The sequence below is a fragment of the Ovis canadensis genome, chromosome 2 (genome assembly GCF_042477335.2).
Source record: "Ovis canadensis isolate MfBH-ARS-UI-01 breed Bighorn chromosome 2, ARS-UI_OviCan_v2, whole genome shotgun sequence".
Classification (NCBI taxonomy): Eukaryota; Metazoa; Chordata; class Mammalia; order Artiodactyla; family Bovidae; genus Ovis; species Ovis canadensis.
In genome coordinates, this window is record NC_091246.1 from 67,138,646 (window position 1) to 67,158,861 (window position 20,216).

Genomic DNA, 20,216 nt, shown 5'->3' on the forward strand with positions numbered 1-20,216 from the left:
TAAATTCAAAAAACAAATAAAAGCTCTAAGAATGTGCCACCCCTTCTTCTGTACTTCTTCTCATTTCTTTTGTGAATTTAAAAATAAGTGTGTTTGCAGGCAGATTGAGGAAACTGAAAGGATTGAGGACCAGATAACTGGTCACTTATACTTGGTTAACATATTAAAACAAGCATTCTGTAGTTCCAGATTTTTTTAGCAAACTCTCAACTTCCAGCTGTCTGTACCAATAGAGAGCTGTACGTGAGCACCCAAGCTATCTGGTTCTGATTTCTCATTTACCTTAGTGATGGTTTAGTGCTCTTTTTAGATTGGCAGCTGAGGCAAAGCTATTAATAGCTAGCTGTCCTCCTCATCGGCTTGTGTTTTACTTCTGTTTCCTCATCTGTAAAATGAGAAAAGCTCCCCCAGAAATTCTAATATTTCTTCCAGTTCTAACATTCTTTATTTTACGTTCTGTCTATATGGAAGCATAGAACTGCTAATTCTTAAATGTTTTGATATTTACATATGATTTAAAACTTAGACAATGTTGCCCTCATAGGACATGATTTCTATTTAAAGGTAGTTAAGATTTGGAACCCTTTTTCAGAATGGTCATTCCTATTTTTCTTTGGATAATCTAACAAAATGTTGCTGCATTAAAAATTTCATACGAATGCATAATAACCTAAAATATTTTTAGAGCAGTTTTCTGTTTTTTTGTTTGTTCATTTTTTTGATCATGCCATGTGGCATGTAGGATCTTAGTTACCTGACCAGGTATCAGATCTGCGGCCCCCGCCGTGGAAGCATAGAGTCTTAACCACTGGACTGAAAGGGAAGTCCCATCCTAAAATATTTTTATCAAGAAATATGTATATGAGACAAGGGGAAAGGGAGATCAAAATGGGAAATAGGTGATGTAAGGCTGCTACTTAGAAATAACTTTATTTCTAAGCCCTGGGACTAAAATTAGAACCCTTACTCATGGATCGTATCTATGGCACTTGGCAGAGGACAGAAAAGTGGGAGCTTGAGGATGGTATTTAATCTCTCTGTGTGTATCTCTGTCTCCCTCTCTGAATTCTCACATAATGCATTTTATGCAGTTACAAATAAAAGGCTCATTTCTGGGGAACTAGACATACATGGGGAATCTCTGAGAAGAAATGACAAGAAGTGAAGTTAAATGGTGTGTGCAGAAGAGAAAGTTGGAACAAAACGATGTGTTTTTGGAGATGTACGGCATCGTCAAAAACATCACACTAGCGGTTTCCTGGTATCTGTGAAACTTGGACCAATTTAAGGTGCCATATTTGATAGATTATTGGAGAAGGAAATGGCAACCCACTCCAGTATTCTTGCCTGGAGAATCCCAGGGACAGAGAAGCCTAGTGGGCTGCTATCTATGGGGTCACACAGAGTCAGACACAACTGAAGTGACTTAGCAGCAGCAGCAGCAACATTTGATAGATTATGGCAAAACTGAAGAGAAACTGGAGTGGTGCTATTTTTTTTTTTTAAGCTTTATTGCTTTCTGAAAGATAAATTTCTTCTTTGAACATTATCTATGTCCTTCTATGAGATATATTTCTATACTCCTTGGCCAGTTGGGAGCCAATAACAGCTAATTTCTTTTTTTGGCGGCCTCCTGATCTTACAATGAATTTTTTAGGTAACGGTCTTAAAACACAAGAGATGCAAGGATGATATAGAATCAGAGAATTCTGAAGTTGGAAAGGGCCCCTGAGGACAAAATTTCACAGCTGCTCTGTGACTTTGTTTCATTCCCTGTACCTAATAAACCATCTAGTCCAACTGAGATGCAGGGACTGAGGTCTGTGTGGGAAGCAGGGCTACTGAGTTTTAGCTCTCATTTTTTGGCACAAATCACTTAACATTTGGTTAACTCTCAGTGAACCCCTGGTTGACCTTGAGCAAAACATTTAATCTTCAGTTTTGTTCATCAGAGAATAGAGTTGAATTAGAAAATTGCAAGAGCCTCTTTCAGTTGGGAACATTCTGTCCCTTCTTGATGCCACACCCAAAGCTAAGTGATGCGTATTTCCCTCTCAACTGCCCGATTCGGTTGCCCACTGCCTTAAGAAATCTTTATACACACAAAAAACAATATTCAAAGAAGTTAGGGGATTGCATTCATATTACAAAAGCACTCTCTGCTTTAGAGGCATAAATTTCCTTTAAATAGTTAACTACTAAATACATTTTTATTTTATGACAATTACATTTTTATACTTTTTGGTAATGCATGTTTGATGAAAAGTCCAATGTACCCTCCAATAATCAGCACCCTCAAGTTTATCATATCCCTCCCACTCCGACCTCATGTTTATAGCCTGAGCAATATCTTCCCATAACTTCCATATTATCCACAATTCCTCGTATACCCTCCATCCCCATTCTTTTCTCTATGCCACATCCCTCTGCACCATTCTCTCTTGCACTAACTGATTCCTTTTCTCATCATTCATCATCCTTTTCTTCCATTTCTCCTGCTTCAGCTGACTCTTATAGTTCACCCAGAGTTCATTTCTTATGCCTGGTTCAAGTTCAACATCAAAACCAGCTCTGTTCCTTAAATCTGTGTTGTTGTGGTTATGGATGTTTTGAAAATCAAGAGGAGTTCCCTTCTCTATTCTAACACTAAAGCTCACCCCATTTCTTGCTTCTCTCTGAGTTTCAACTGATTAAATTAAACACTCTCTGTGATCCATAAGTAATACATGTTTTTACATTATCACTGAGACAAGTCAAATTATAAATTTTATAAACAAGAAAAAGAGAATTTCTGACTTGAATAAACTAAATTCTTTTGAGAAATGTACCATAAAACTCTAGGATGTTATTACTGATTTGTTGGTTAATAAGGAAGCAATGCTTTTCTTTTTTTTTTCAGATTTTATTTTATTTTACTTTACAATACTGTATTGGTTTTGCCATACATCAACATGAAGCTGCAACGGGTGTACACATGTTCCCAATCCTGAACCCCCCTCCCTAATTTAGAAAGATGGTAGCGATAACCCTGTATGTGAGGCAGCAAAAGAGACACAGATGTATAGAAGAGTCTTTTGGACTCTGTGGGAGCAATGCTTTTCTTAATCAACATTTTTTAAAAAAGAAATACGCAGCATTCTTCACTCACCTAGAGCAGGACATCGTGGAATGTGAAGTGAAGTGGGCCTTAGGAAGCATCACTACGAACAAAGCTAGTGGAGGTGATGGAATTCCAGTGGAGCTGTTTCAAATCCTAAAAGATGATGCTGTGAAAGTGCTGCACTCAATATGCCAGCAAATTTGGAAAACTCAGCAGTGGCCACAGGACTGGAAAAGGTCAGTTTTCATTCCAATCCCAAAGAAAAGCAATGCCAAAGAATGCTCAAACTACCACATAATTGCACTCATCTCACACCCTAGTAAAGTAATGCTCAAAATTCTCCAAGCCAGGCTTCAGCAATATGTGAACCATGAAATTCCAGATGTTCAAGCTGGATTTCGAAAAGGCAGAGGAACCAGAGATCAAATTGCTAACATCCTCTGGATCATGGAAAAAGCAAGAGAGTTCCAGAAAAACATCTATTTCTGCTTTATTGACTATGCCAAAGCCTTTGACTGTGTGGATCACAATAAACTGTGGAAAATTCTGAAAGAGATGGGAATACCAGACCACCTGACCTGCCTCTTGAGAAATCTGTATGCAGGTCAGGAAGCAACAGTTAGAACTGGACATGGAACAACAGACTGGTTCCAAATAGGAAAAGGAGTACGTCAAGGCTGTATATTGTCACCCTGCTTATTTAACTTATATGCGGAGTACATCTTGAGAAACACTGGGTTGGATGAAGCACAAGCTGGAATTAAGATGGCCGGGAGAAATATCAATAAACTCAGATATGCAGATGACACCACCCGTATGGCAGAAAGTGAAGAAGAACTAAAGAGCCTCTTGATGAAAGTGAAAGAGGAGAGTGAAAAGGTTGGCTTAAAACTCAATGTTCAGAAAACTAAGATCATGGCATCTGGTCCCATCACTTCATGGCAAATAGCTGGGGAAACAGTGGAAATAGTGGCTGACTTTATTTTTCTAGGCTCCAAAATCACTGCAGATGGTGACTGCAACCATGAAATTAACAGACACTTGCTCCTTGGAAGGAAAGTTACGACCAACCTAGATAGCATATTCAAAGCAGAGACATTACTTTGCCAACAAATGTCCATCTAGTCAAGGCTATGGTTTTTTCAGTAGTCATGTGTGGATGTGAGAGTTGGACTATAAAGAAAGCTGAGCACTAAAGAACTAATGCTTTTGAAGTGTGGTGTTGGAGAAGACTCTTGAGAGTCCCTTGGACTGCAAGGAGATCCAAGCAGTCCATCCTAGAGGAGATCAGTCCTGAGTGTTCATTGGAAGGACTGATGTTGAAGCTGAAGCTCCAAAATGGCCACTTGATGAGAAGCTGACTCATTGGAAAAGACCCTGATGCTGGGAAAGATTGAAAGCAGGAGGAGAAGGGGATGGCAGAGAATGAGATGGTTGGATGGCATCACCAACTCAATGGACAAGAATTTGAGCAAGTTCTGGGAGTTGTTGATGGACAGGGAGGCCTGGCGTGCTGCAGTCCATGGGATCACAAAGAGTCAGACACGACAGAGCAACTGAACTGATTCTACATTTTACCATATAGATTAAGAATCTCAGGAATTTTCCCATCTATGCTGTATGGGATTTAGCCTTTATAGTCCTGTACCAGAGTGTCAGGCCATGTCTTAACAGAAATCACATTTTAAGAGAGGAAGTTGATCCAACATGGGAACAAGATGCATCACTTTTTCTATAAAAAGTGGACAGCTACTTCCAGAATTTATTTACATTGGAATAAGGCTGAAATCTGTGGTGTCATTCATGGTAGGACGCTTTAGCATTTTCCTAAATTTACTAAGCTTTAAAGCTTTTTATAAAATATTAATTTCAAACACAGAAAAAAACTCATCTCCAGAGAGTTAAACTGACTTGCCTAAATTGACACAGCTAGCTGGTGACAGGAAAAAAAATGGGCTTTCAGATTTTTTGATGTAGTTTCAAAGTCACACAAACAGGGAAAAGAGGAAAAATGAATACTCATTTTTCTACTTCAGTTCCTATCATTTTGGCCATGCTTACTGTTTTAGCTCAGCTCAGACTAATCCTCAAATTCAATCTTGTTCATTTTAATTTTTTTTCTGTTTCCATTTCGACAAGTTCAATTTTCAAAGGAAGTTTTAAGGTGCTCACTGATATATGTTCTATGATAACCTCAAGTTCTAAAGTTACATATTTTATTTTTGCTTTTGAACTGTGGTGTTGGAGAATACTCTTGAGAGTCCCTTGGACTGCAAGGAGATCCAACCAATCTGTTCTGAAGGAGATCAGCCCTGGGATTTCTTTGGAAGGAATGATGCTAAAGCTGAAACTCCAGTACTTTGGCCACCTCATGCAAAGAGTTGACTCATTGGAAAAGACTTTGATTCTGGGAGGGATTGGGGGCAGGAGGAGAAGGGGACAACAGAGGATGAGATGGCTGGATGGCATCACTGACTCGATGGACGTGAGTCTTGAGTGAACTCCGGGAGTTGGTGATAGACAGGGAGGCCTGGTGTGCTGCAATTTATGGGGTCGCAAAGAGTCGGACACGACTGAGTGACTGAACTGAACTGAACTGAACTGCTTGGTTTAACTACATTAAAGCTGAAATTAGCACTCATTTTTAATTTAGAATGACAGTTTTCCTGTTATTTTACTAAGTTCACATGTGGGTAGTATAATTATTCTATTTACTTTAGCACCTCTAAAAATCATTACAAATATGTTAAGTTTTAATTGTCCATGGAAATCAATTAATGTGTAAATAACTCAAAGTCTATTTTCATTTCTTACAATTTGCATTTTCATACTCCAGATATGCTTGTGCAGGAAGATATGAAGTCTGATTACTAACTGCTTAAATACATAAGGTAGTTTCAAGAGGCACAGAACAAATCTGCATTAGAAGGAGCCTGTTCAATGAACATAGGAAGGCATACCTAAGAAGGCTAGTGTTCACTGGGGCTTATTCAAAGGCCCGTAATGACAGCTGATGAAAAGGTGGCGTATTGATGGCTGGTGATTCATTCTTTTCATTTGGTTCCCCTATGACCCATGGCTATCATTTTGTTATTTATATATGAACATAAAAGGTAAATAAGAAGGTGGTATGAGATCGCGTTGATTCTCTCCACTCACCTTCAGAATATAATTTCAGAATAGCCCCTGAGAGGTGAACTCTTTCAGGTAAACTTGATGATATCCTGAGGAGTAGTCAGTGTGAGACTCTGATGCCTCATACCAGCTTTCAAACTTGGGATCATAGCATTTAAAGTTGGAAGGGCCCTGGGCTGTCCTGGTGGTCAAGTGGTTAAGAGTCCACCTGTCAGTGCAGGAGACATGGGTTCAGTCTCTGCTCCAGGAAGATCCTACATGCTGTGGAGCAATTAAGCCCACGTGCCACAACTACTGAGCCCAAGAGCCACAACAAGAAAAGCCACTGCAACAAGGAAGCCACTGCAGTCAGAAGCTCACACACCTCAACTGCAGGAAACCCCTGCACAACAACAAACACCAGGGCAGCTGAAAACAAATTAGTGAACAAAAATTAAAGTTGGTAGACCCCTAAAAATTCATCCAGTCACTCTCACTCATTGTCTACTTGAGAAAGCTAAGGCCCAGAGACACTAAGTGACATACTCAGTGTCCCACAGATGGCTAGTAACAAAAGTAAGAAGGAGAACCCAAGTGTCTGGGTTCCCAGACCAGTGCTTCTTCCCTCAATTCCACTCCAGCATCCCATATTGATTTCTGTCTCAGCTGTATCTTTTATGTACAAGCATACCTTGTACAACTCAAAGATACCTACGTGCTCATGTGATAGCCTAGCAGATGTTGTAGAAACAAAGCAAGATAATGGTCAAAAGTTTAAAGAGGCAGCGCTCTGACACAGAGCCAAGAATAATAAGTTATGTTTCTGAAGTTCAGGATTCTTTCTAGTCATCATTCACTATGATCAAGTACTTCAGCCTTGCTGAGCTTCTGATTTCCTCAGTTATGAAATGGAAAGGTAAGGGGATGATCAGTGATCATCAGTGTAGCTGGAAGCAGCTGACACATAATGATGTTCAATAATAATTGTCCAATCTGGATTGATTGAATAATTCAGGCACCCAAATAAATGGCAGCATAGGGCTCATGAAATCACTTTAGACATATTCTTTGGACAAATTGTACCAAGATACCCATTTTGTGAAGAAATATTTGTTAAGTGCCAGTCAGGTACTGTGCTAGGTACAAGAGGTAAAATGGCAATGTAAAGACATGGTCTCTATTCTCAAAATTCTATGGAGTAATGGAGGAGACAGTGACTCACCATGATGACGCAACACGGAGGGGTGGACCTTAATCTAGAGCAAGCGGATTTGAGAAGGCTCCCCAGAGGAAGCTAGTTGTGAGCAGAGATCTGACGAATAAGAAGGAATTACCTAGATCAAAGTTAATGGGTGCAGTGTTCCAGGAAGAAAAAACATAACATGAAGACCTAGAGGTGAAAAAGTTTCATGCTCTGGAGGAAATGAAAGAAACTGAACGTATTCTGGTGGGAGTGTGACGTTTGAGTCTGCAGCAGAGGCAGGGGCCATTGCGTCTAGATCCGATAGACCAATTTAACTGAAAAATTTTAAGTACTAATTTGAAACAATCACAGAAATGGCTTTCTTGATGAATAATCAAACACATTTTTTTTAAACTTTGAGAGCTTTTTCCCCAGTGGCATGAACATACCTATGTATGCTCATTTCAATATTTAAATAGCTCATTCTCTTTTGCCCAGAATCCATATAAATCATTATTCAAATAATAACCACCCCCACAAGGCCTGCATCTTTAAAATAAATAACATAAGCAAATTTGGTTGATTTTACTCAAAATGATAGCAGTGACCACAATCATAAGTGACTAAGGTTAAAAGAATATGGGATAAATACATGCATTGCAAAATTATAGTTAAAATTTCCAGCATTTGATATAAGGAGAAAAGACAAGAGCAACTAGGGTAAAAAAACAGAGTAAATAAGCAAAAGGAAATGTGAAAATACACTCTAAGCTGTGAGCTTATTAAAGTTGCCACACCCACCCTATTTACGGGATATGGGCAGCTCTGGAAAGCTACACCACCACTAACTTTGCTGGATAAACCAAATCAGGGCCTCAGTGGAAAAAAGACTTACTTGGGTTTGCCAGAGTGATGCCATGACCAACTTTTCCTGAACCTCAGCCTAGAAACAGTCTCCCCCTATGCACTCAATGGCTGCTGTCCTGGGCAGAGAGCTGGTGAGTTGGGGTCCATCTCCTATGCATATAGGGGCCTGGAAGGGCACCAGGCTTTTATATCAGAAGCCCTCTTGTGAATAGGAGACTTGTACTGTTCAAGGGTACCCCAAATGCTGTGGGCTTTGTTTCTCTTGATAAAATACATGAGCTACTTTCTTGTCAGCTTTGCTTGAACATCTTTTACATATTTAAGATCTATAAAGCAAATAGAAACAGCAATAATTTATGAGTATTTTCCCTTCTAAAGGGCTTCCCTTGAGGCTCAGCTGGTAAAAGCCTGAAGCTTCAGAGTTTGAGCACAATGTTGTTTGGGGAAAGCAATACCCTCAAGCTGAAGATTTTATTTTATGGAATAAAAAGATTTATTGACCACAAGCAAGTGGTAGGTGGGTGGTAGCAGCTATAGGGGAAAGTTGAACATCAAGAGGCCCTCAGGTGGAAACAAGAATAACAACAACAACCAAGCCTTCAGGTTAGAGATGTGACGACTATGTAGCAGATGGAAGTAGGGAAGGGCTCTTTGCAATTTCTGTTAAGTTCTAACTTTTAGTGCTTAGTTGTTTAATTGCACACACTATACACAACTTTCTAAATATTATGTATAAAACATAAGTTTATTGTCCCTAAACTTGGAAAATACAGATAAACAAAATGAGAAAAGATAATTCTGGCACTGAAATACAATCACAGTTAACATTCTGTATCTCTCCTTCCAGATTTCTGTTGCTCTAGCTCTCTCACTTTCTCTTTAAGTGTAATTATACACACATGATCTCATTTTTTAATGTATTAATTTATATATTCAAATATATGTAAAAAATGTATCATATTGCACATGCCATTCAGAATCTTTTTCTTCTTAACAATCATGTACATTACTCCCTGAAATAGAAATTTGATAATGGTAGAGCCTTTGCTTGTTCATGGTTCTGTCCTGAGCATCTAGAATAGTACCTTCATGTAGGCATCCAATAATACCTACTGACAGAATGAATAGTGCATGAGTATTGTTCCAGGGAAATCAAGTATAGCTATGTATGCATGTAGCATATTAATATATAACATGCATAACTAAATACAGGTATACAATGAACGTCCCAGCACCGTCATCCGTATGCACTAATCCTGCCTGCCCCAGGTCAAATGCTACCTCTGTCAAACCCACCTCAGCTTCCCCTGACTCTCTCCTTCCAGCTATTCCTTCTCTGACTACCATGGGTTGTTTCTTTACCTTTCATTGGCACTTTACATTTTCTATCTTGTTTCATAGTTATTTCAGTCTGTGTTTCTTCATCTGAACTCAGAGTAGTTTCAGTATAGCATCTAAGTCTGGTTTATTTTTGTAATAATAATAATAGCAAAGATAATTCTATGCATGTATTCATCATCTTATGCATCAGGGATTGTATGTTTACATGTACATTCTTATAATCACAGAAAGTAGGTGTATTAGTTTGCTATGAGGGCCATAATAAAACACCACAACTAGCTAACTGAAACAACAGAAATTTATTTTCTCACAGTTTTGGATGCTTCGAAGTCTAAGATCAAGGTGCTGGCAGTGGTGAAGTCCTCTGGCCTACAGATGGTCACCCTCTGGCTGCTTCTTCACATGGTCATTTCTATACACACATGCACCCCTATGTCTCTTCTTCTTCTTAAAGGGACACTAGTAATACTGGATTAGGGCCCTACTCCAATGGCCTCATTTTAACATAATTATCACTTGAAAGACTTTATCTCAAAACTTCCCTGGTGGCCCAGTGGCTATGATTCCATGCTCCCAATGCAGGGGTCCTGGGTTTGACCCCTGGCCAGGGAACTAGATTCCACATGCCACAACTAAAGATTCTGCATGCCACAACTAAGACCCAGCCCATATGCAGTTGATCAGTCATTTCTGACTCTTTGCGATCCCATGGGCTATAGCCCGCCAAGCTCCTCTGTCCATGGGATTCTCCAGGCAAGAATACTGGAGTGGCTTGCCATTTCCTTCTCCAGGGGATCTTCCAGTCCAGGGATTGAACCCAGGTCTCTTGCATTGCAGGCAGATTCTTTATTGTCTGAGCCACCAGGGAAGATTAATATCTGGCACTGCCAAATAAATAAATGTTTCTTTAGAAGACCTTAGTTTGCTACTTAACATATGACTCTAAATAATAATTCTACCTATAACAGAGTATTATGATTTTTCATATTTTATAGATGAGTTATCTGAGCTTCAAAAAGACAAAATGACTTGCCTGAGGTAGAAATGAGCCTTTCACTCAAGCCCATCTCTCCAGAATCTGTTCTCTGGAACCGCTGTCCCCTCACCCTTACCTCTCACCTCCTACTCCCAGATCATTTGCAGTAGTGCCTGTGTACATGGTAGCTGGTCAAAGAGTTCATGTTGAGTAAGTAAATGAAACACGGGATGTAAGTTGGCTAATGATGAAAGAACAGGCCCTGAGATTGGGATGTCCAAGTGGTTTACCTGAGGGCTGGGAGGGAATTGAAAGCATAGATTTAGGGAAATGGTTCAAAGTGGCCCATCTAATATTCTCCTCTTCAGTAGTCAGAAGACATGAGGACAATGAACCTTTCTCCAGAAAAAATAATTCAGGCAATTTAGAAAGGAGATTCCAGCCCAACAAAAGCAGGAACTTGACAGTAACAACTGTGTGTTTTCAGAAGGGCTAACATATTGTTTGGTGTAAAAAGCAGATGAGTAAAAAATTTGAGACCTAGATTTGCTGCTACGCTGCTAAGTCACTTCAGTCGTGTCCGACTCTGTGCGACCCCATAGACGGCAGCCCACCAGGCTCCCCCGTCCCTGGGATTCTCCAGGCAAGAACACTGGAGTGGGTCGCCATTTCCTTTTCCAATGCATGAAAGTGAAAAGTGAAAGTGAAGTCGCTCAGTCGTGTCTGACCCTCAGCGACCCCATAGACTGCAGCCTTCCAGGCTCCTCCGTCCAGGGGTTTTCCAGGCAAGAGTACTGGAGTGGGATGCCATTGCCTTCTCCAAGACCTAGATTTAGGTGAATACAAAAGATGAAAGTTAAACCGGCAAACAATGGGAAACAGATCATCGGGATATTGTCTGAAAGAAGGGAAGTACAGGTAAAATTCTAGAATCTTGACACAGTGAACAGAAAGGTGCCACTCTATCAGAAAGTCTACCTTCACAATAAACAATAGATTTTAAAAGTAACAATGTTTCTCTCCAGCTTTCTCAGCTTCCAAACTGTAGCAGACACTTTCAAGCGCCCCACCCTTACCCGCCTGGTCCTTAACCAGTCAGCCCGACTTCCAGATGCCAACCCCTGAGTACCTCTGCCAGCTTTCTTCAGCCCCTGGAGTCTGCTCTGTTAATGTGGGTGAAAAACAAGCAGTGCCAGAGAATTAAAAGGAGCAGCCCTCAACTAGTTACTGGAAGGAGTTGGTGGACAAATGCCCCAAATCCCTTGGCCCTTTGGTAGAATAGCATGTAGATACAGAGTCTATACTACCTCCCAGAGGTCCCCAAAGCCTCGGGTGTCCCTAGTAAAAAATCGCTGTAGAACACATTATTTATCCACTGCCTTACCTTCTTTGCTTTACTTTCTCACTTCACCGTGAATGTTTCCTGGGATCACTTCCCAGATAAATTACTTGCTCTTAAATCTTTGTCTCAGAGACCTGCTTCTGGAAGTAGAGGAAGGAAACAGGGCATGTCCTGGGGGCAGAGCATGTACATAGATTCCTGATCCAGCTGCCCCTTACATTATGGCTTTCTCCTCTATGACTTCTCCCCTTCTGGGAAAGTTAGCAGAAGGTGGCAGTTAAGGAACCAGTCTTGAAAGATCCCCTCCCACAAAAATTTCCTCATGTTTCAAAAGATGAAACAAAAATTAAATGTGCCCTATATTCCAGGGTCCCAGACTTAACACAGATTTTCCAAAGTGATTTTTAAATATGTATTGTAGTTCTACCACTAAAGAATATATATCCAAAAAGTTCCTTGGATATATATTTGAGAAATGCTGAGTTAAAGTCAATCGGGATTTTAAAAGCAGGAATTCTTCTAACATTTTTATGCTAAGGGATACTCAAAATACCCAAGAAGGGGATAGAGTGTGGAACATCTCCCAGTTTACTTCCCTAAGAGCCTCTTCTGGGGCTAGTGGTCCACAGAACATGTAGAGGGAAACACTGCCTATTTCTAAAACAATCCTTAGGAAGCCCTTCTACAGTCGAGTCTTGGTCTCCTTATTTAGCACCATCTCCTATCACTCTTCTGTCTGCCCCCATCTGCTGCCCGGACTTCAACACAAAGGTGTTTCTCAGAATCTTCTAAACATATCAGGCCTGTTCATGACTGGATTTTTGTGCATGCTACTTCTCAGCCTGGAAAGGCATCATTCACTTTCTCACCTGGTGAATTCCTCAGTTGATCTTTCCAGACATGCCTAGAAATTACTTCCTGTGGAGAAGCTCCTCTGGCAACCTACATCTTATTTAGTTTTCTGTTCCCAGCTTTTTCAAGGAGCCTAGAACCCTCATGGCAGAGACTTGTATGAATGAATGCAAGAAGCATACGAGGGAAGTGAGGTATAAGGCAGATAAATGACGCTGGACAAGTCATACTTCTTTGAGTCCAAAGCCAAAAATAGAATGAGGGCTTCTCTCTCATAGCCTGGGCTCATCCCACTACCTCTGTCCATATTCCAGAAATCAGTGATATTCTTCAGGGAATTTTAAAACTGTGATAAAATATACATAGTGTAAATTTTACCTTCTCAACCATTTTCTACTGTATAGTTCGATAGTGTTAAGTACATTCACATTGCTGGGCAATAAGTCTCCAGGTCTCTCTCTCTTCATCTTTCAAAACTGAAATTATATACTCATTAAACAATAACTCCCCATTCACCCCTCCCCTAGCCCTTGCACCCACCATTCTACTTTCTATCTCTATGAATGTAACTACTCCAGGACCTCATATAAATGGAATCCTACTGTATTTGTCTTTTTGTGATTAGCTTTATTAGCATAATGTCCTCTAGTCGCGTCTATTGTAGCATGCGACAGATTTCTTTCCTTTTTAAGGCTAACATTCCATTGTATGTATAAATCATGTTCTGTTTATCCATTCCTTTGTGATGCTTGCTTTGGTGGCTTCCTCCTTTTTGATACTGTGAATAATACTGGTATGAACATGAGTATATAGATATCTCTTTAGGACCCTGCTTTCAATTCTCTGGGTATATCTAGTGCATCTTCTTTGACTCACATTTAAGTTTAATATTTTCTTTTATGATAAGAAAGGTACTGAATAATGATTTCAACCTTTCCCTTGTTAGCTATCACCAGAAGCATGAAACCAGCAATTTGATTAAAAAAAAACTGTGTCAATTAGAACATTTTGATTATCTGTAAAAGAAACCAATTTCCACTAGTCTAAGCCAACATGACATCTGGTCCCATCACTTCATGGGAAATAGATGGGGAAACAGTGGAAACAGTGTCAGACTTTATTTTTTTGGGCTCCCAAATCACTGCAGATGGTGATTGCAGCCATGAAATTAAAAGACGCTTACTTCTTGGAAGGAAAGTTATGACCAACCTAGATAGCATATTCAAAAGCAGAGACATTACTTTGCTGACTAAGGTCCGTCTAGTCAAGGCTATGGTTTTTCCAGTAGTCATGTATGGATGTGAGAGTTGGACTGTGAAGAAAACTGAGCGCTGAAGAATTGATGCTTTTGAACTGTGGTGTTGGAGAAGACTCTTGAGAGTCCCTTGGACTGCAAGGAGATCCAACCAGTCCATTCTAAAGGAGATGAGTCTTGGTGTTCTTTGGAAGGACTGATGCTAAAGCTGAAACTCCAGTACTTTGGCCACTTCATGCAAAGAGTTGACTCATTGGAAGACTCTGATGCTGGGAGGGATTGGGGGCAGGAGGAGAAGGGGACGACAGAGGATGAGATGGCTGGATGGCATCACTGACTCAATGGACGTGAATCTGAGTGAACTCCGGGAGATGGTGATGGACAGGGAGGCCTGGCATGCTGCAATTCAAGGGGTCACAAAGAGTTGGACATGACTGAGCAACTGAACTGAACAGAACTGAAGCCAATGAGGAGATTTATTGGAAAGGTGTGAGGATATCTGAGTTACCCAATAAAGAGTCAACCTCACACAAGAAAAGGCAGTACTAGGCTGCAGGAACTAGAAGCACCAGACCTCCAATTTGCCCTCGGGACTCTCCATCTCTGTCTCCTCTCTTCTCTTCCTGCATGCCTGTTCTAATTTTTTTCCCCGTCATTGAGCTCTGGTTCCACCTGGAAGAAAAATGGAATCTGAATCCCCTTGTAACCACAAATGAGGTCTGGTTGCTCTGTCCAAAGCTGATGAAGAGGCAAGATTGGTGGAAAGGAGGAGGGGTGTGTTGAGGGTGGGATTCTGTCCAAAGGCTGACTCCCCCTGCCCCCCATCCCCAACATTAGGAGGCAAGAGCTTTTATAGACAGAAGGAGGCAGCTGCATGGGGTTACATGCAGAAACAGCACAGTCAACTCTGATAGTTATCTTGAAATTGGTCATCGGTGGTCTGACCATTGTCATCTTAACTGCATGTTTTACAATTAACTGTAAAAGTACAGTTAATCTTCAGTGCCATGGTCAGTTCCTGTTTCTCTGAGGTCAATTCTGGAAATTTTGACAGCTTATATCGTGGCTACAGCCTGGTCATCATGTAGCTAGCTTCTTCCACCTGGTGGGGGTTTCAGTGTCTGTAAGACAGCTCACAGGACATGGCTCAGAATGTTGCCTATAGCCCTTGAGGAGGCACTGAAAGGTCCTTGACTTTGCTTAATGACTGAACTGTTATTATTTGGTCTCCTTTGACTGTTTCCCTTTGTTTCTGCATTTTCCCACTTCTCTGATTGAACTAATCCTTCGACTAAAGTTTCTCTGCAGACGAAAGGCAGGCTGAGGATGGAGGGGAAGGACCACGGAGTCCTGCTCGGTTTCACCCTTGCTTTCGCCTTCTTGGCTTTAGACCCTGTAAAGACACTGGCCTAATTCAGTCTCAGACTCAGCATCCCAAACCCAATACCCCGAAATCTCAGTCCCAGATCCAGTATCCCAGGGAAGACTGTTTTTGTTGAGCCCCCAGCCTCTGATAAAGTATGACTAGGAAGGCAGAGTCAAGTTGTATAAAATGGCTGCTCTCAGTGCAACGATGTGAATATATACATTGAAGAAGAGCAGACAGTTACCAACATATCCAGAAGGTCCAGAATGACAATATGTCTGCTAACACCTTAGTATACCGAGCTGAGAGTGAAAGCAATGGAATGAGAAAACATTCAACCACATCTGCCTCTCATGGAGCCAAGGGGACCGTGCTGTTTAGGCAGCCATGAGCTCCAGAGTGGAAAAACACTTTAATCAAAATTCTGCTTCAGCAACCAAATGAATCCACAGATAATGAGGCAGGAAAAATGCCTGCAAGTCCTAAGAACTCTTTAGGTAAGTGTTTGTGTCATAGGGCAATTCTAACAAGAGACTCATGAGAGGAAAAGAAAAAAAAAAAAGTTTTTCTATGGTATCAAACAAGTCCAAAGGCCAAGATTAAAAGGCAATAATAACAACACCAGAGAGATCCTGGACCATAACATTTCCAGGAGAGAAAGCCCAAGTTCACGTACCTCCAAGGCATCTTATTTGATAATTAGATGGAGAAATGCAGTTGGCTATAGGAAGCAGAAAGAAGAGTATAAAACTAGGACCAAGAATCAAAGCTAAAGCTCACATCCCGTGTGGCCTGTCTCTGGGAAAATGTTTCTCCTGTTTGTTCATTGATTCTGAATGTTAAGTAAGTCTTTCCAGCAGTGGTTCCAGAGTGCTGGAGCAATGCATCTCAGACAGCAAATGAAAAATGAGGGCTGCAAAGTTCAGAGAATAATAGAAAATTAAATCTTAACTGAGCTGCTGTAAATATCACAGCCAGCAAACAGAGCGCATCAGCAAACTCTGTGGGCAGTGAGGATAATAAATTTCTCCCCTCCACACAAAAATTACCAGTGGTACATAATAGGGTATTCTAGGTTTGGGGGTAAGGAGGTAGTAATGAGGAGAGAGAAAGGAAGGAAAACAAGTGAGATTTGTAAATTAAAAGAGCCCTTTAGTAAAGAGCTCCTTTTCTCAGCCAAAGCCAACAACCCAGCTTAAATGACCCTCTTGTCCAGCTTTAATGACCCTCAACAACTGCAAACTCCCACAGCCCATTAGCTCTTTCACAGCACTCATCATTTTAGGGCGTCTGTTTGTGCACATGTCATATCTCCATAGCAAGACTGTAAACCCCTGGAAGTCAAAAGAGAGGGCTTGTCTCCTTTGTTCATCTTTGTATGCCCCACAGCATCCAGAGAGCTGATATTTATTCACTGCTTCCAACATGCCGTGTGCTGGGTGATACCTTATGGTACGGTATCCCCCTGGGGCCTGCCAAGCACCCTGCAAGGGACGGAGGGCTAGCACATATGGCTGAAGAAGAGACCGAAGCTCAGAGCAGTAACCTGCCTAAATCCACACCACGATGGAGCTGAGATTGGAGCTCAGCTCAGTTCAGTTCAGTCGCTCAGTCATGTCCAACTATTTGCGACTCCATGAATCGCAGCACGCCAGGTCTCCCTGTCCATCACCAACTCCCGGAGTTCACTCAAACTCATGTTCGTCGAGTCAGTGATTCCATCCAGCCATCTCTTCCTCTGTCGTCCCCTTCTCCTCCTGCCCCCAATCCCTCCCAGCATCAGAGTTAACTCTTTGCATGAGGTGGCCAAAGTACTGGAGTTTCAGCTTTAGCATCAGTCCTTCCAAAGAACACCCAGGACTCATCTCCTTTAGAATGGACTGGTTGGATCTCCTTGCAGTCCAAGGGACTCTCAAGAGTATTCTCCAATACCACAGTTCAAAAGCATCAATTCTTCGGCACTCAGCCTTCTTCACAGTCCCACTCTCACATCCATACATGACCACTGGAAAAACCATAGCCTTGACTAGACGGACCTTAGTCAGCAAAGTAATGTCTCTGCTTTTGAATATACTATCTAGGTTGGTCATAGCTTTTCTTCCAAGGAGTAAGCACTCAGATCTACCTAATTCCAAAGCCTAAACTTTTTCCTCCTTGCTACATTGCTACTTAGCAAATAGCCATCATATTTTTTCTAATAATCTTGCAGATTACAGGAACCATAGCTAATACCAAAGACTTTCTCTAAACCAGGTCCTGGGGTAGATGCTTTCCATGAATTATCACATTTAATCCTTACCACAGCCCAAGAGTTCTTTTTTTTTTTAATCTTTATTTTTACTTTATTTTACCTTACAATACTGTATTGGTTTTGCCATACATTGACATGAATCAGCCACGGGTGTATATGAGTTCGCAAACATGAACCCCCCTCCCCGTTCCCACCCCATATCATCTGTCTGGATCATCCCTGTGCACCAGCCCCAGGCATCCTGTGTCCTGCATCGGACATAGACTGGCTATTCATTTTTTACATGATAGTATACGTTTCAATGCCATTCTCCCAAATCATCCCACCCTCTCCCTCTCCCTCAGAGTCCAAAAGTCCGCTCTACACATCTGTGTCTCTTTTGCTGTCTTGCATACAGGGTCATCATTGCCATCTTTCTAAATTCCATATATATGTGTTACAGTATACTGTATTGGTGTCTTTCTTTCTGGATTACTTCACTCTGTATAATCGGCTCCAGTTTCATCCATTTCATTAGAACTGATTCAAATGTATTCTTTTTAATGGCTGAGTAATACTCCATTGTGTACATGTACCACAGCTTTCCATTCATCTGCTGATGGACATCTAGGTTGTTTCCATGTCCTGGCTATTATAAACAGTGCCGCGACAAACATTGGGGTACACATGTCTCTTTCAATTCTGGTTTCCTTAGTGTGTATGCCCAGCAGTGGGATTGCTGGGTCATAAGAGTTTTGTAGTATTGTTGTCCCTGTTTAATAAATGAGCAAACTGAGGCACAGAGAGGTTAATAAAATCATCTAAATCTTATAGTGTGTGCTTTTAATCGTTGTCCTACATTGATTTCAAAATAAAAATAAATAAATAAACACATATACTCAAACCAGCCAGCATGTTTGGAGTAATTACTGGGCATCAGACTTTGTGAATTTTCTAACTTAGTCCTCATTACAGTCCTTGGGGCATTTGTTCAGTAAATTGGGGAATGAAAAACAACTGAGGATAAAAACAGAGCCACAACTATCAGTAGTTGTTAAGGTAGAAAACTCCAGAAACTCATTTGTGTTTGCATTGGCAAACCACAGGTCCCAAGCTATGAAGGGTCAGCGAATGAGTATGAGAAGCATAAGAACAATTCAGACAGTAGAAAGGATTTTAGTTTGAAAAATGAGTGCTGTATAAGATCAATAACAACCTACCCAGTATGAACAGGCCTCTGTTATTACTGTAGCATCTTAAATGAACTGTGCCAGAAAATCAGCATTTACAAAAAAGACAAATAGAAGCCTTCAACTTTGTCTTGATTATATTTCAGAAATTCAGCCTTCCCATGCTGATAAAAAAATCTATGGGATACACCAAGAAGAATTAGATTATTCTGTAGTTGCCTCGGGAGTCTAGAGAGCACTGGACAAAAAATAAAAATGCTGGGGGTTCTACTTCTGGCCCTCCCAGCTTTCGTCATCATTTGCACTATCCACCAATGCTTCTGTACCACCCTTGAGGTTAGGAACGGCCATATGTCTTGCTTTGGTCAATGAAATATGAACAGCAATGATGTGTTCCTTTCAGAGGGAAGCTTTAGAAGCAGTGCATTGTTCGCAAGGCTCTCTCTTCCTCTGCTGTGATGACACATGATGCTCTAGATGACATCCATCTAGATGTATTCCAAAGTAAAAATTATATGGAGCAGAGCACCTAGTTCACTTACAGTAGGAACATAGCATGGATGAGAAATAAACGTGTTGTTTTAAGACATGGACATTTTGTTGTTTGTTACTGTAGCATAGCCTGGCCCAACCTGACTGACACACCAACTAATGATGCATGTGCCCTTAGGCTGGCTAGTCATTTAATGCACTTTACTGACTGGGTATCAGCTTCATTTGTGCCAACCTAAGGATTGAGCCTAGGATAGGGAGGTTTAACATGGAGGGCCAATGAGTGGGCTTCAGGATGACAATGAACCCTTAAATCATAGTTAATATTCTGTGTGTGTGTGTGTGTGTGTGTGTGTGTGTGAGAGAGAGAGAGAGAGAGAGAGAGAGAGAGAATTTGTAATTTTAAGGAAAGAGGGTTCACAGATTTTCCAATTTTAAGAGGGTTTATGTTACTCAAAATGAGGTTAAGAATCTGGATAATCTCTAAGGCCATTTCCAACTCTAATGTGTTTTGTAGCATCTAGAGTAGAAAAAAAATACCTAATTAGGCTTCATTCTGATCTGGTATTTCAGGACTTGCCTTGAGTCAGATTTTATTAAGGTTGTTTTCAAATAATTAAGTTTAAGGGTTCTGCTTAATAGGATTGCAAATATTGAAATCTCAGGAGGTATTCCTTAGTGAAATGAGGGAATAGTTTAAATTCTTTTAAACTAAAGAAGGAAACATTCTTCATAAACTGAAAATAAGGTCCCAGATCATATGTGGTGGGTGGAACAGAGAGGGACCTACTTCTGGTGGAAAGAAAAAAGTGTTTCTCTTCCAAAAATACATCCCCAAATATGAGTTAAGGCCTGAAAGTCCAGTGTAATATGTTAGCTGAAGAACATGAGCTCTCTTAAATATGAAG